The 15,213-nt window shown below is 37.4% G+C and overlaps 1 long non-coding RNA gene across 4 annotated transcripts in view; it reads right to left on the reverse strand.

Moving 5' to 3' along the window:
* The window catches only part of LOC147830163 (uncharacterized), a 708,257-nt gene that overhangs the window by 277,031 nt on the left and 416,013 nt on the right, over positions 1 to 15,213 (reverse strand). For all 4 annotated transcript variants that reach the window (XR_015444498.1, XR_015444499.1, XR_015444501.1 and 1 more), the window contains 2 exons: positions 2,943 to 3,047; positions 2,008 to 2,152 (listed from right to left, as the gene is read on the reverse strand). This is a non-coding gene — a long non-coding RNA (uncharacterized LOC147830163). The remainder of the gene's footprint in view (positions 1 to 2,007; positions 2,153 to 2,942; positions 3,048 to 15,213) is intronic.

A 15,213-nucleotide genomic window follows, 5' to 3' on the forward strand; every position in this document is an offset into this window, starting at 1 on the left:
AGCAATTATATGCCTATGTGTAGATTTTTTTTTTTTTTTGATCAAGGCTAGTTGGAATCCTATATGCCTCACTTATCTGTATGTCAAGTTCTTTTCCCCTGCTTGGGAAGTTTTCTACCATTACATCTGTGAACATTTTCTTTTTAATGTCATCTGTACTCTCTCCTGTTTCTTCATTGACTCTGATCAGTCTTATGTTATTCTTCTTTGCCTCGTCTAGCAGCTGCTGGATTGATTTCTCATGGTCTCTTAGTATTTTAAAGCAATTTTTATTTTCCTGGTCACTAATTGTAATATTATCTTGTATATCTGAAATTCAGTCCTCACATTGACTCATTCTGCTGCGTAAACTTTCAGTGGAGTTTTTAATCTCCTGGAAATCTATATCCATCTGTTTTATGGATTCCATTTATTTCCTATGTTGGGATTCCATCATGTTCCTCAGCCCCTCTATTTTTTTATCTCTGTCCTCTCTAGATTTTTTAATCATTTCTTGCACTATGGGCACAATCTTTGCTGTTATCTGAGAAATTATTTCTGATTTCATTTTTTCCAGATCCTCTTTTGTTGCCAGTTCATGGAGTCCAGGTGATTGAGTATCAGAGTTTTCCATCTCCTTTCCCTTTAGGGTTGCTGTAGGTGATCTGGAAGTCTGGTTTTGAGGCTTGTTTACGTGTCTTCTCATTTTGACATGGGGTGGTTGCTGTTGGTGCCCACACGGCTCACCTTCTCTATGCTGGGAGTGCTGCTATGGCAGCCCAGAAGCCTCCTGCTCTGCACTGGGAGCGGTGCTAAGGCAGCCTGGAAGCCTCCTCTTCTGCACTGGGAACAGTGGTGTGGTGGCCTGGAAGCATCGTCCTCTGTGCTAGGAGTGGTGCTTCAGCAAACTGGAAGACTCCTCCTCTTCCCTGGAAGCTGTGCTATGGCAGCCCTCAAGCCTCCTCCTCTTCCTTGGATAGGGATTTTGTTGAACCATGCATCACACTGAGTAGTGTAGACCTTCCTTGTTTTCTTCCAACCTCCAAGCATCCTGCTGTTTTCAATAACCCCTTCATGATCCATACTGAAATGTAATTGTCACTGTGCCAGCACTGGGGGCAAGGCTCTCGAAGGAGCCCCTCAGGGAGGGGGTCATCTTCCCCTCATTGGAGTAGCTGTGTTACAGAAACCTAGTTCTCCTCCTCCACTTGCCCCAGCCCCAGCCCTCTTGCTGTCCTGTGTGCTCTCTTGCCTGGTGACATCCCCCACCAGATGTCAATAAGAAAGACCTCACCAGATATAGGTACCTTCACATTGGACTTCCAGGACTCCAGAACTGTGAGAAATAAATTTCTTTTTTTTATAAATTACTTGTCTTTAGTATTATATTGTGGCAGCACAAAAAGGACTAAGACATACCCTGATCATGCCAGCATGCCATGTGGTTATACAGCCCCTGAAGCCACCTCACATTTCCTGTGCAGCTTTCCATGGAGGATAAAGGACAAGGCAGAAGCTTGGAGATCCAAACCCATTTGAGGAACCAATAATAGTTCCATGTAGGCATGAGCCAACTATATCAAGAGCAAAGGTAAGAAGCACCAATGTGGTGTCTATGGACAGGACAGCCTCCCCTCCCTGGAAGGAGGATCAGATGACCTTATTGAGTCTTCTGATCACCCTGTCATGGGATAGTTCCTTGATCAGGGAAAGATTAAGACTCCTTCATGTCCAGTGGATCTACATTCTGTGAGTCTGTGTGTCCTGGGTGGTTGAGCAGCCTCTAAATTATTCTTGTCAACCAGGCCTTTGTTTGGAGCAATTGCCCCAGGTGAGACAAATCAGACTGAGCTGGGGCAGGTCCCCGTTGCTCATCTAATGTCCTACTGGTAAGATTGTCTTACAATCCCCACCTCTGCCTCACGAGTGCCGCCATACTGTAACCCTGCTCCCTTAGACTTCCATCCCAGACTGTCTCAACAATAGATATACCCTGGGGTTTGCTTTGAACAATTTTTCTTCTTTTACCTTTTAGTTTTGATTTTCATCAGTTCATTTTGGCAGTACATCGTGATTATATCCATCATGGGGAGTTGCACATCTTCATTCTTCTCACTTCCTCTCCTCTTCCCCTCCTTTTCCTCCATCTTTTGGTCCTCTTCCTATTTTGCATCTGTTCTCAATATAAGAAAACATCTCATTGACAAAGCAACATTTAGTCTGTCTCTAAGTCTAATATTTTTCAACTTTCACTCAAAATGACTACCAAGTAATATTTTGAAATCTACCTCTCAAATTTTTATGGTTTTGTTATTTGTAATCCCTTTCATCTCATTGTTGTTGTTGGGATCAAGTAAATTTTTCATTATCATTTGTGTGGTTTGCCATTTGAACACACATTCCTCTTTGTTTGACATTTTTCTCTCATTTCCAACATATCTGCTGTTTTGATTGCTTTTCCCAAAAACAATGTGGAGTTTTTAAAAATATTATGATCTCGTTTTACTCATGTATTTCACTCATATATCACGTAAATTCTTTCAAATGGTTTTTGCAACATGAATAAAATAATTCTTGGGAAGTATTTTTCTAAGCAGGCTCTTAGCAAGTAGAGGATAGGGGAAATGAAAGTATACACAACTATTGTGGAAATGACTCTCTAGTTTCATTACTGCATGCCTTTTATGGAAAATTCTTGGCCAAAAATGGGGTCATTCTTCCCCTTCCCAGCCCTTAAATTATTAGTTAATTTTAAAAATAAATAAATTAACAGAAATCTCAAAATTCTGAGACAAACGTGAGTCATCAGAGACTTTGATAAAGCCCTTGCTAATTTATGGTAATAATAATAAAGTATTAAGAACTGTTTTCTTAGCACTCTGCTTTTAGTTTTCTTTCATGAATTGTTCTGAAGTCTGAGCAGAGCTTGGGCCTTCACAAAACAGCAACACACACATCCTCACCTTTGAGGGTGGATGAAAGGTGTTTCTCACAGTAAGTCAGTCTCCACAGTCACACACAGGGCAAGTGCTTCTTCCTTCAAAATTACTTCTCTTTGCCTTTGAATCCTCAATAATTCAAAACAATGACACCCAGTTACAATTTGTCCTCTCTAATTTGGGCACTGAAAGACTATTAACATGCAGAAAGAAAAACAGAAGACAAAACCCTACAAAGTAGCAAGCATATAAAATAAATTGCCACAATACAGCAGGAGAGAAAAAGAATAAAGACTATTTCAAATTTTCATTCCTTTGCTTTATATAAATTATGTTCTGGAACTTCATTGGCTTAAGTCTGAGTGGCATTCCATGCCTCCATCAGGAACAATGTATCAAATCTCTGTTTTCTTAGATGGAGGATAGACCGGACATGTGGTTGTAGTTAAGAGTCTTGGCCTACTGAGGCAAGACCAGCAAGGACTTCCTGGCTTGTCTCACACCTGAGTCTTCCCTATCAATGGCTGCAGTAATCTTGACCATAAAAGATGGCCGTCTGTCTTGACAGTCATAGTCCCTACAAAATAATGCCACTTAGCTTCCCAGTTTCAGGCATCGTGCATTCACCCAGAAGTTCCATTTCACCTGCTTACTAATGCATATAATACTTTCAGATTGGGTTGTTCATATATCATTTCCAACTTAATGGATCCTCCATTTTTAACTCATTTTTGTCAGACACGAATGTTCAATTCTAGTTTTATTTAGAATAAAATTATCTAAAACAAAGTTCACTATCACTCATAGGGTCTCAATCTGATACTGTTAGCTCTTAGCATCTCCAACCCAAACATTAAGGATTTGAACCAGGTTGTCCTTCCTTCTCCAACCAATAAGAAAGTGGATCTATTAATTAGGCCTCCTGATCTTTCTAGTCATGGCCCTCATAAAGGCACTGACAGTAACATCACTTATTTTAATTAAGTTGGTACACAGATTTTTTGATCTACTATTAGAATTATTTAACCTTTTTGGCAATGGCCCATGAAAAGTTGAGTTATGTAATGAATGAGACTCTAAACTCAGAAAAAAGGATCCCAGGTCAGCAGACATTTGTGAGAGTCCAGTCTTGACACTGAGTCAGCAAGCTCTTCTTACTTCTTCACCTGTATGGAAACTTACGGCAGAGATGACAACTTCAGTAGGCAGAATTCTGTTCCTGCTTTATCATATGTGCCCTCTTGCTATTACAAATTCTTCTTCCACTATTTACTGGAAAATTACAGTGTACCCTTGACTTATGAACTAAATTCATTCTCAAGGGCTGGTTGTACCTCAAGTTGATCAGTGAAGGCTCAGGCTCCTCTACACAGCCTTCAAAGTCTCTCTCCTGTACACAGGTAGATCTCAGTGTCCTTAGAGAAACATCAGCCTAGGATTTCTCAATTAACCCCACACAAGAAAGAATGCTGTAATGTTCCTTCCAGAACTCTTTAAAGGGTTAAATCTAAATCTGAGACCAACTAAAAGCACAAGTGGCCAGTATTTGGGTTGTAACCCAAGACTCTGTTTGTAAGTTAAAATTCCAGTTCTAACCCAAGTTGTTCATATGTCAGGCTGGTTGCAACTTGAGGGTCTACTGTGAGAGGCTGAATCAGAGGGAAGATGGACTTGGCCAACCTGACACATAGAATGCCTTATTTTAAAAGGATTAGATAATTCTAAATTTTCCCATACTTTTGTCTCAGAAAACCAATAGCTAGCTTATAGCACCACATCAGAAAATTACAGAATTTATTTTTGGATAATTAACAATCCAGTCAAGAAAAAATAACTAAGGTATAGACTCCTAAGTACCTCCTAAAATGGCTAGATGCTTGCTTCATTACCTATACTAAAGCCAGACACTTTCTAAGTCCTGCTCAAACCCAAGGAACTTTTTATCAGCTTAGGCACCTTACTCATAAGTATAAGTGGGAAGCCATTATTTAATGAATGATTCTAATATAAAGGCAAATAAGTTCTCAGAAACCAACCAAAACAAAAATTATTTGATAGTAGAGGCTCTAAGGGGAAAGATGAGACTATTACAAAACTACAGCACATCATCAGAAAGATAAAATAATATATTGTGTTCCTAAAACAGAGACTGCTATAGAAAGATGAACTCAAAAACACAAGATCTTAGAAATTAAATATAAAAAATAAAATTTGATGAAATAATTGGAACATCAAGGAGAGAAAATATCCCAGAAGAAAATACTGAGATGGGAAAGGTGGAAGACAATGGGGAAATATTTTCAAAATTATATCCAAAAAAAATTTAATAACCACCTACATTAATTGAGATATTAGGCTAAGTTATTCTATGGTAATGAACCCCCAACCTGAGAGGTTATATACCTATGTTTGCTTCTCAATCATGCAAATCCTACTACAGGTTGGGGAGCTCCCTAGAACAGTGTCCTTATGACCAGTTGCTACGACTCAAGGGTGAGCTGCTTCATCTTATGGTTCCACCATCTCAATCCTTGGCATCGAAGCAAGAAAGGGCTATGGATGGCCTAAAAGAAGTGGGAAGACTGCATTCGCTCTCCAATGCTTTGGTCCGAAAGTGATACATGTCCTTCACTCAAAGCTCATTACCCAAAGCTGATAGAAAGGCTCCATCCAACAATAAGGGGCTGAAATGTGTTACCCCACTGGCATCTTAGGTAAGAGAAGAGAACCCAACATGGGAGACCACTAGAAGTCTCTACTAACTCATTGTCCACCAAGTGGCAAAAAATGATACAGATGTCCACAGAAATGTAGAGGCACAAAAAATGTACTTGCTAAAAATGGCAGCAGTTTATTTGTAGATAATGTACCTAAAGAATACCTACAAAATACCTATAGCAAACATTATGCTTAAAGATGAAATACAAAAACCTTGACTTCTAAGACCTATAATGAAAAATATTTATCCACTCAAACCAATCTGATTGCATGTGACACTGAAGATCCTAGAAACAAGACAAAAAATAAATATATATACAGTTTGAAACACATTAAAAAATAATTATTTGTGGGTTTCATGATTAGAGATGTAGTCAAACAATTAATATATGAGTTAGTGAGGCCTCTGGCTATGAGATTTATGGATTTATTAATCTTGTGTATAATTACACCAGCAATAGTAATTACAAAATAATTTATACTAGCTCAAAAAGTACAAAAACCTTAGGAACAAAATCTAATGGAAAATATATCTTGAGGAAAAAAATACAAAATACTATTGAGAAATGTAATAAGAGCTAGAGAAATAAAAAATTGTTATTTGTATGTTAAAATATGCAAAACTGGGCCAAGCATTTAGCTCAGTGCTTCCGCCGCCTGCTTTGTAAGCGCAAGGTACCAAGTTTGATCCCTGGTACCAAAAAAAAAAATACAAAGCCATCATTTGTCTGCAGATCCATCTATAGTTTTGGGAAATTGCAATTTCAATCTCAGAAAATATTTATGGACACTGGCAAGCGGATAGTCAAAGCTATATGGAAATGTAAAGGCCATGAAAAGAAATGGAATCTTGAAGAAGAAAGTAAATACTGAAGAACATACACTACCAACAGATAACAAAATTCATTAAAAGCTACTGAAACTGAATAATAATAATTTATGACAAATGTGACATTTAAGTTTCTAGGGAATAAGATACATAAATGGTGTGGAGTCCAGTGGGTATCGATATGAAGAGAAATTAATCACCCCTTATAGCATACATAAGAATAAGTTTGAGGTCTAATATTAATATTAGAATTATAATACCTTTAGGGAAAACCACAGGACAATGCTTTCATGATGTTGGGGTAGTCACATACATTGCAAAAAAATAAAAATAATTAAAGGAAAAGTTTCAAAAATTTGGACTCTATTGGTTTTAAGAAATAGCAAATTTCAGTGTTGAGAAATAAAACAAGAAGTTTCAGCTATATTTGCATTATCCAACTTTGACAAATGATTTATACTCAAATACACAAAATATTCCTACAAGTATATAAAAATCAACTACAAATCTAATGTTTTTAAAAAGCTAAAAGACTTGAAGAATAAAGGAGAATATACAAGTGGATAATAACCACATGCATTAAAAGGAAAATGTAGATTAAGAATACAAGACATATCACCACATTTCCACCAGAATGACTAAAATTCTGAAAATTGACAATTCTAAGTGTTTGTGAGGACATGGAACAAGTAGAGCTCTCATATATTGCTGGTGAGGACATAAATTCCTACAACCTCTTTGAAAGGTTATATTTGATGAAACTAAACATATGTATAACTTATGATCCAGTGTTTTCACTCCTGAGTATATTACACAAATATATGAAACATGAAATTTTTATCTACCATAAGATGTAAATATACTACAAATCACTACATATATATCACATATCCTATACAATATACTACAATATGTTGGAGACATATATAGATACACACACATACATTTATATTACTATGACAGGTATAAAATTTAAAGAAAACAATGAGATCAGGAATGCAGTTTTCACCCTAAAATCTACCACTGTAATATTTGAAGATTCAGGAAAAGTCTCAGAAAGCTAAAGAGTGCTTGAGAAGTTAAAAGAAATGAGTTAAAAAGCAAATGATAGCTAAGAATGTGTTTTTAAATGTTCTCAATATTAGAATATATTTCATGCTACAATAAAGTAGAGAAGATATCATTAGGCCTACCATTAAACTTTGTCAAATTTAACACTTTGCCATATCTGCATCTGATGTTTTAAAACGGAAATAAAATACCAGAGTAAAAGCAAAACCTCCTGAGTACCAGTACAGTCCTGGAGCTGCCATGGTATCATTTTAATGCATACTTTAATAATTTTTCTGCAAACAAACAATAAACTAAAATTAAATGTTTAATTATATACACTATTGTTGTATGTTTTAAAATTTATATTAGTGTTATTTTTCAGAAATATTTGTGATCTTACATTATGGATTCTGAGATGTAGTCACACTGATATATGATATATGTAGCATTCATTTATTTGCCTTCACTCAGAAGAGTATTTTATAAACATATCAAAATGTGTGCATCCATTCTCCTTTTGATGGGAAATTAATTTTTCCTATCTGAAGCAATGCTATGATGAACAGTTCCTGGAGTTCATGTATCATAAAGAGATGCAGCCCCAACGTGTCATGAGATTACATGACTTCGGCTGTATCAATACTCTTCCTGTGAGTATTGTATCACTGAGTTGTACACCTCACTGTTACAGGGACATGTCTCTGTTCTCACTGATCTCAGACTGGGTCTGCACATTATGCAGAGAGTCCCAGGAATATACTACACGAGATCGATTCACCTGTATTTAGCAGGCAGGGCAAGCCTCAGTTCTGTCCTCCCATAGTCTCAAATTTTAGGAAAGGAATGAGTCTCAAAATCTACTATCTGCTGACATCAACAGAAAGTTTGAAAGAGGTTATTTTGATTCTGGAAAGATCAACATGAAGACTAAGGTTTTGTTCTGTCTGGAACTTGTTTTAAAATAGAGATAAGAATAGGAGCGTTAATCTTACTTCCATTAAAGGGAGACAGTGTGTAACTACTTATTTGCCTAACTTCTGTATCTGTCAGAAAGAAATGAATTCTTCTGTCTCTTTTACATCTCTAGAAGTATCAACACTTTTGGCCTGACCCTTCTACTGTATTATGTAATAAAATAGCTTCCAGAAGGAAAAATGATCATGACCAGCTAACAGTCATGATTAAGCATTTTTCTCCACTCCCCAAGACTATCAAACATTATACTAAAGTATATCAGAATATACTTTCCCTGTTTCTAATGGTATTTTTTGTAATTTTGTGGCTTCATCTTCCTGTATAACTGGATCAAACCAGAACCCCTAATTCTAATTAAATCTGGTTGGTTTTTTTCTATTATATTCTTCATTATTGGAAAGACTGAATTTTCTCAAGACTACAAACATCAAAATTCCATAACCAATTATAAGCTATCACCAGCTTCAAAAAGTATTAATGTAGACTACTGAAGAATCTCAGATAACTACTGAGTATCCTTGACTAAAGCAGAATGATTTTTCTCATTTGTAATAATTGTTCCAAATGCCCCAACTTAATGGTAAGCAAGCCAAGAACTAGAGGATATGTCAACCCCTTCTGTCAGTAGATTAGTCATGAAGATATCACTCATTTCCCTTTAAAGAGGTCTGATATCTAGAGCTATGCCTATATAATACTTTGTTTTTCATGGATCTTAGAAAGTATTTATATTAAAATACATGTACACAAATAGATGGTATAAATGACCGCCTTTGTATATACTTTTCTTATAATGTGTAATCTAGTTATCAGTTTTGTTTACATGAGCCCTCAACGATACAGCTTGTGAATGGTTCCCTCCTGACCGTAAACTGTGGATCATGAGACTGTGAGATGTTACCACCACAGATATGCTGGGCTGGAACACACTTTCTGCACACTCTCAAGAGTTGCTTCCTCAACTTCATGCCTCCCCGACTTCCAGGTACATCTGTGCTGTTTCCATTTTACCCATATCAACCAGCTGGGGGAAACAAGTATTCACAGATTTCTTCCATGAACATAAACAAATACACTTAAATGAAACACTTTAAGAGTGGGGGAATTTTAGCATTATTCACACACAGCATTGGGAATACACATCAGTTTAGGAATATTTCACATACCACACAGCCTGCTACCATTTCAAGCCCTTCCTTAAAGCTCTGATCTCAAGTAGTTTGAGATATCGATTCTGACAAGACATAATCTAAATATGTTTATAACCTCTCTTCTCCAAGCAGAAAGCAATAATGTATGTGCATAATGTCTCAAAACACAAAGTGATGTATTGAATACATCCAGCAGAAGTCATGGCAACAGTCAACAGGTCCAAATAAATACAGAAATAAGTCAAGCAATAAAGCTTGAGAAAATGGATTCCAATACACTGTATCCAAATGACCAGAAAAAAATGTCAGGCAACCATTCAAATATTTTACACAATTTACTCAAATACATGCCAATTGAATACTTTTCATTTTGTTTTGACAGATGTTTTAAAACAGTTGTAGGTTCACAGCATAATTGAGCTGAAAGCACAGTGTCCATACACACTGTATCCTCCTCACTCACACATCTATGAACCTGCATCAAAGCAACACAACTGCCAAAGCCCAAGTTTACACCATGGGTCAGTCTTAATGTTTATTCTGCAGGTTTTGAGAAATGTATAGAAATTACACATCCTCACCATACACAGTATCATATGGAGTGTTTTTCATGCCCTAAAATCCTCTGTGACATGCCTATCCCCTCCCTCCAACAACTGGCAAACAATGTTCTTTTTTAGTGGTCTCCACGTACTATATGATTCGTGTAACCTTTCAAGCTATCTTCTTTCATTAGTAGTATTCATTTAATATTCCTTTGTGTTCTTTCATGAATGGATAGCTCATTTTTTTTATTTTTATTTTTCTGGTACTAGGGATCGAACTCGGGACCTTGAGCTTTCGAGGCAGGTGGTGGAACCACTGAGCTAAATCCCCAACCATCTCATTTCTTCTTAGTGCTGCCTAACACATCCCTTTGACCAGATATACCACAGTTTATTTGCCCATATCAAAATACTGTAACAAAAACCAAGAATGACTGCAACTATTTGTTTCCAAGTTTGGGCAACTATAAATAAAGCTGCTATAAACATCCATGGGCAAGTTTTTGTGTAGAGGTAAGTTTTCAACTCTTTCAACTAAATACCAAGTAACATGATTGCTGCACTGTACAGTATGGTGAAAGTATGTTTCATTTTGTAACAAATTGCTAAACAATCCTCCAAAGTAGTTGTCCTGTTTTGCATTCCCACCAACAGTGGATGAGAACTCCTATTGCTCCATATCCTAATAGCATTTGCAGTTTCAGTGCTGTATCTTCTGGGCAGTCTAGCAGGTATGTAGTGGTACAAGTTGTGATCAAAATATATGATAAATGATTAAATTTTTAAAATTTATTACTGTAAGAAATACATTGCTATTAATCCCACTCACACACACCCATCACTTCAAACACATCCCATCACCTTTGCCCCTTTCTGAAGCAGTTCTGGAAGTCCTCTTTTATGAGTATCTTTACCAGGTGTGATTAAAAAACATACAGTGAAAGCTGCTGGCAAGTGCAAATGCCACAAAACTCTAGAAAAGCAGGCTTGCAAAAACATTATGCGTCCTCATCCACTTTACCCACCAGATCTGTGAGACTTCTGGCTCTTCCCCAAAGTCAAAATAATGATGAAAGCTAAATAGTTTTCATCAATTCAGAACATCAAGGTAGCCATAATAGTGTAACTGAAGACACTCCGGAAAGAGGACTTCTGGAACTGCTTCAGAAAGTGGCAAGAACAATGGAATAAGTGTGTTCACAGGGAGAGGAAGTATTTTGTGGGAATTAATGGCAATGTGTCTTTTACTGGAATATATTTTTTAATTTAAAACTCATTGCATTTTCCAACCACACCTCATATCTCATTGTTTTTGCAGTCACCTAATGACACATGATTTTGGGCATCTATTCATACGATTTTCTGTTATCTGTAGATCTTCTTTGGAGGAACATCTATTCAGGCATTTTCTTCTTGCTCTGTCCGCATTTCAGTTTGAGAGGTTTCTATTGACAAGGTTTCAATTTCACTGTTGATTCCCGAGTGTACTGAGGAGCCCATTGAAGTCATTCTTCATTTCTGTTACAGTGTTTTGATAGCTAGCATCGCCTTTTGATTCTTTCTCACAGTTATCTTCTCTTTAGGGGCATTATCTATTTGGTCCTGAAATTTGTCTCCTTTTTCCACTAGACTCTTTACATATTAATCATTATAAATTCCTTTTCCAATCATTCCAGCCTAGATGCCTTATCTAAATTTGTTTCTGATGATTTATCTCTGCGGATTGTACTTGGCTTGCCTTTTGGCATCCTTTGTAATTTTTGGGTGTACACTGAGCATCTTGTATCTTAAATATGTACTGAGGTTAAACGGGCTTTATGAGTGTGGATTTATATTAATCTGGCCAGGAATTAGGCCATGTTTGATGCTTGTTATGGCCGGAGGCACCAGAGGCTTGAAATTCTTTTACTGACCTTGTTTTTTGTCCCTTGTTGGCTGTGGGGCTTGCTGGCTTTGCTGTGCCCCTCTGAGAGTCTGACTCTTGCAGCCTTCTCAGCTATAGGCCATGGCTGCACTGGACACTGGGAAGGAAGGGAAGATTTGTATAACCTGATTTAGTCTCGAAGTTTTAGGGAGCTTGTGGCTCAAGGCTGAGCCCTCCCAAGTGTTTCCTTCTGTTCCTTCTCTAGGAATATAGTGTTTCCCTGATGACTTCCTATTCTATCCTCTGACTAAACTATTCCAAATTTATTTCCTTGAGGTTCCATCCCCTGATGATTATGGTTTTTAGTTGTTTGGTTTAGTTTAGTTTTGGTTTGTTTTGGTTTTGTCCTCTTGGGTGAAACAGGAAGGCTGGAACCATCTCTTGCTGGGATAGGATTCAGTATTGCCTCTGAGAATAGGCTTTGGTTATGGAGAAAAGTCGAGGAGGTTACACAATAGCTGCTTTCCCTTTTCTTATGCTAGAAGCACAAGGGCATTGTTCTTGCATAGTCAGCCTGAGAACCTGGTGGAGTTCGTACAGGGAAAGCTGTTGATGGGTCCCCCAGGGAAGTCCTCGGTAATATCTCACTTTCACATGGTGCACGCAGCTTCCTGCAACTTGACCCAAAGCTCTTAGCCCCACCACTTTCTGAGGGGAGAATAGCTCCTTCGGAGGGGAAGCAGTTCCCATGTCTCCCTGGATCCATCTGTCCTTCCAGAGTTCAGGGTGATGATTTGCCCTGAAGCTAAGGATTTCCGCTGGCTCCAGTCACAGCCCTTGACTGTCAGCATGTCCCACTTCCCAAGGAGGATGGGCAGGGTGACGACGCTAAGCTCTCCACGCTTCAGAGCTACAGCTGGAAGGGTGACCGGTTTCATACTATTTAACAAGCTCTGACTTGATTTGACTTTTCCTAGGGCTGAAGGGTTTCCAGCATCAATCAAATGTCCTAACATTTATTTTTAAATGAACTACTACCTGGACATACAAGTGTTCTATAAAACAACTGAAAAGCTTTTTGCTTTCAAAAAAGTATCAAAATCGCACCCCAAAATTAAGCTATTTTAACCACCTTCAGAACTTGTAAGAAAAAAAAATTTTTTGAATTTTTTCTTTTATGAGTTACAGATACTGGAAAAAAATGCTTGCAAGGATGGTGTTTATGAAAGCACTGTGAATTCTATGAGGGATTGCCAACATGACCTCCAGATCATCAATTTCATTTTCTGCAGGAGCCATCAGGCTCAGAATGGACTGAAATAGGGTGTGAACTCTGGTTTGGGGTTTTAGTCTTCATTTCAGTACTTCTTTATTTCACCCACCTTATTTTCAATATTTCTTATCCTACTCCATTCTCTTCTTTGGCTTTTTGTTCCATTCTCACCTCATGTGTCTGTCATGTTGTGAAGGATGCTGGTGTCCTGAAATGTTCCCCAATCTTCTGTTCTACTCCACTTTTAGGAGTACATTGTAGTCCAGATGCTATTCCATCTTATTTTGTTGTACTGTTTGGTTTTGTTCTTGTAAATATTTCTCCATATTGCTTTCTTTGTTTTTGCTGTCTTCTTTACTTATCCTCCAACAAGACAGAACATGTTTAGAAAAAAACTCTTTCCTCAATTATAAAATCACAAAATTAATTGACCCTACACAAAAGATTGTTTATAGGATTGAGACAAGCCATGTTAAACACTTAAAAACATGCCCGGCACAGAGCAAGTTCTCAAAAAGTGTTAGCAGTCATTTGCTACTGAGAAAGCAGACCCAGGACTATGGCAGCACCTGACTGGGGCTGTGGGGGTGACAGGAGGGTATGTTGTGGACATCGTGGGTGACGAGCCCTCCTTTGGCATGGCCACTGCCACATGCTATAAATGTAATTATGAGTCCAACTCTCCATTTGTAACCAGGTTTCCCTAAGTGCATCTCTGTACAGTAATACCTCTGTTCAGGCACACTTCTGTTTGCAAACAATTTAGTTAGAGCACAGAAATGTTTGCCAAAATCTTGCTTCTGTTTACAAATTCCGCATCAGGTGATGAACTTGACCAAGGCCATCTACCCCATGCAAACCCAAATGCAGCCATCTTCCCCCAAATCGTAAAACAAATTAAGTTTGTGAGCTGAGGTGCCTGTACATATTTCTAGAATGGAAAACTACCTTCCTACCTGGCAGAGAAAATATCCACAGAAAGAATGACTTTAAAGTCTAATACTTCACTTTTTCATCCACTAGAGATCTTCCCATCTCTGCCTCATGTAGGAAGATTTATTCCACAGCATATAACTGTCGCCCACTGCTTCTCTTGTCCTACTTCTATGATTTTAACAATGGTTTCTTGTCTTTCTTGAAGTTTTCTCAGGCTCATTAAAATGAAGACTGGATTTCTTTTCTCAGCTTCATTTAACTCATCGCTACCTACCTGATATTGAGTAGATTTAGCCCATATTCTGCAATAAAGTTACAATAAGGTGCCTGTTTGGGGTGTGGTAATGTGCTTTTACCTTGTTTTTTTGTTGTTTTTTTTTAAATTTTTTCCCCCATTAAGTTTATTGGTACATTTTCGGTATACAATACAGTTACATTTATCATTGGGATCTTGTATCTTTACATGAGTCTCTTGGTTCTTATTTTTTTTCCACTTCCCTTGCCCTCCCTTCACCACCTCCACCCTTCCCTATTTGCAAAGACCTTGTTTCCATTTTTCTTTCCTCTTCTCATATTTTTTCCTTTCCCTTTTTTCCCTTCCCCTACCCCTCCCAATTCCCCTGCTCTTCAAGACCTTTTCTTCCTGTTACACAATATCAGTTATACATTTTTTAAATTACAATATTAAGATCTAGGAGACATTACCAGAAATTTTACAGAATTTAAAAGGATATAGAAAGCATATTACAAAAATCTTTTTTCTAAGAAGTAACTTAGAAGACAAATTAATGAAACTAACTCTGGAGGAAATATAAAATTTGAATAGCACCTATTAAAGAAAGAATATTCCTAGCTTGAAAACCTACCTATATGACAACAGCAGGCTCATAAACATTTTAACTGATAAATTATATCAAACAATTAAAGCAGAAAAAAGAAGGAACACTTCTC

The sequence above is a fragment of the Heterocephalus glaber genome, unplaced genomic scaffold (assembly GCF_053883595.1).
Source record: "Heterocephalus glaber isolate CG9 unplaced genomic scaffold, H.glaber_assembly_v1.0 deba00000331, whole genome shotgun sequence".
NCBI classification, from domain to species: domain Eukaryota; kingdom Metazoa; phylum Chordata; class Mammalia; order Rodentia; family Bathyergidae; genus Heterocephalus; species Heterocephalus glaber.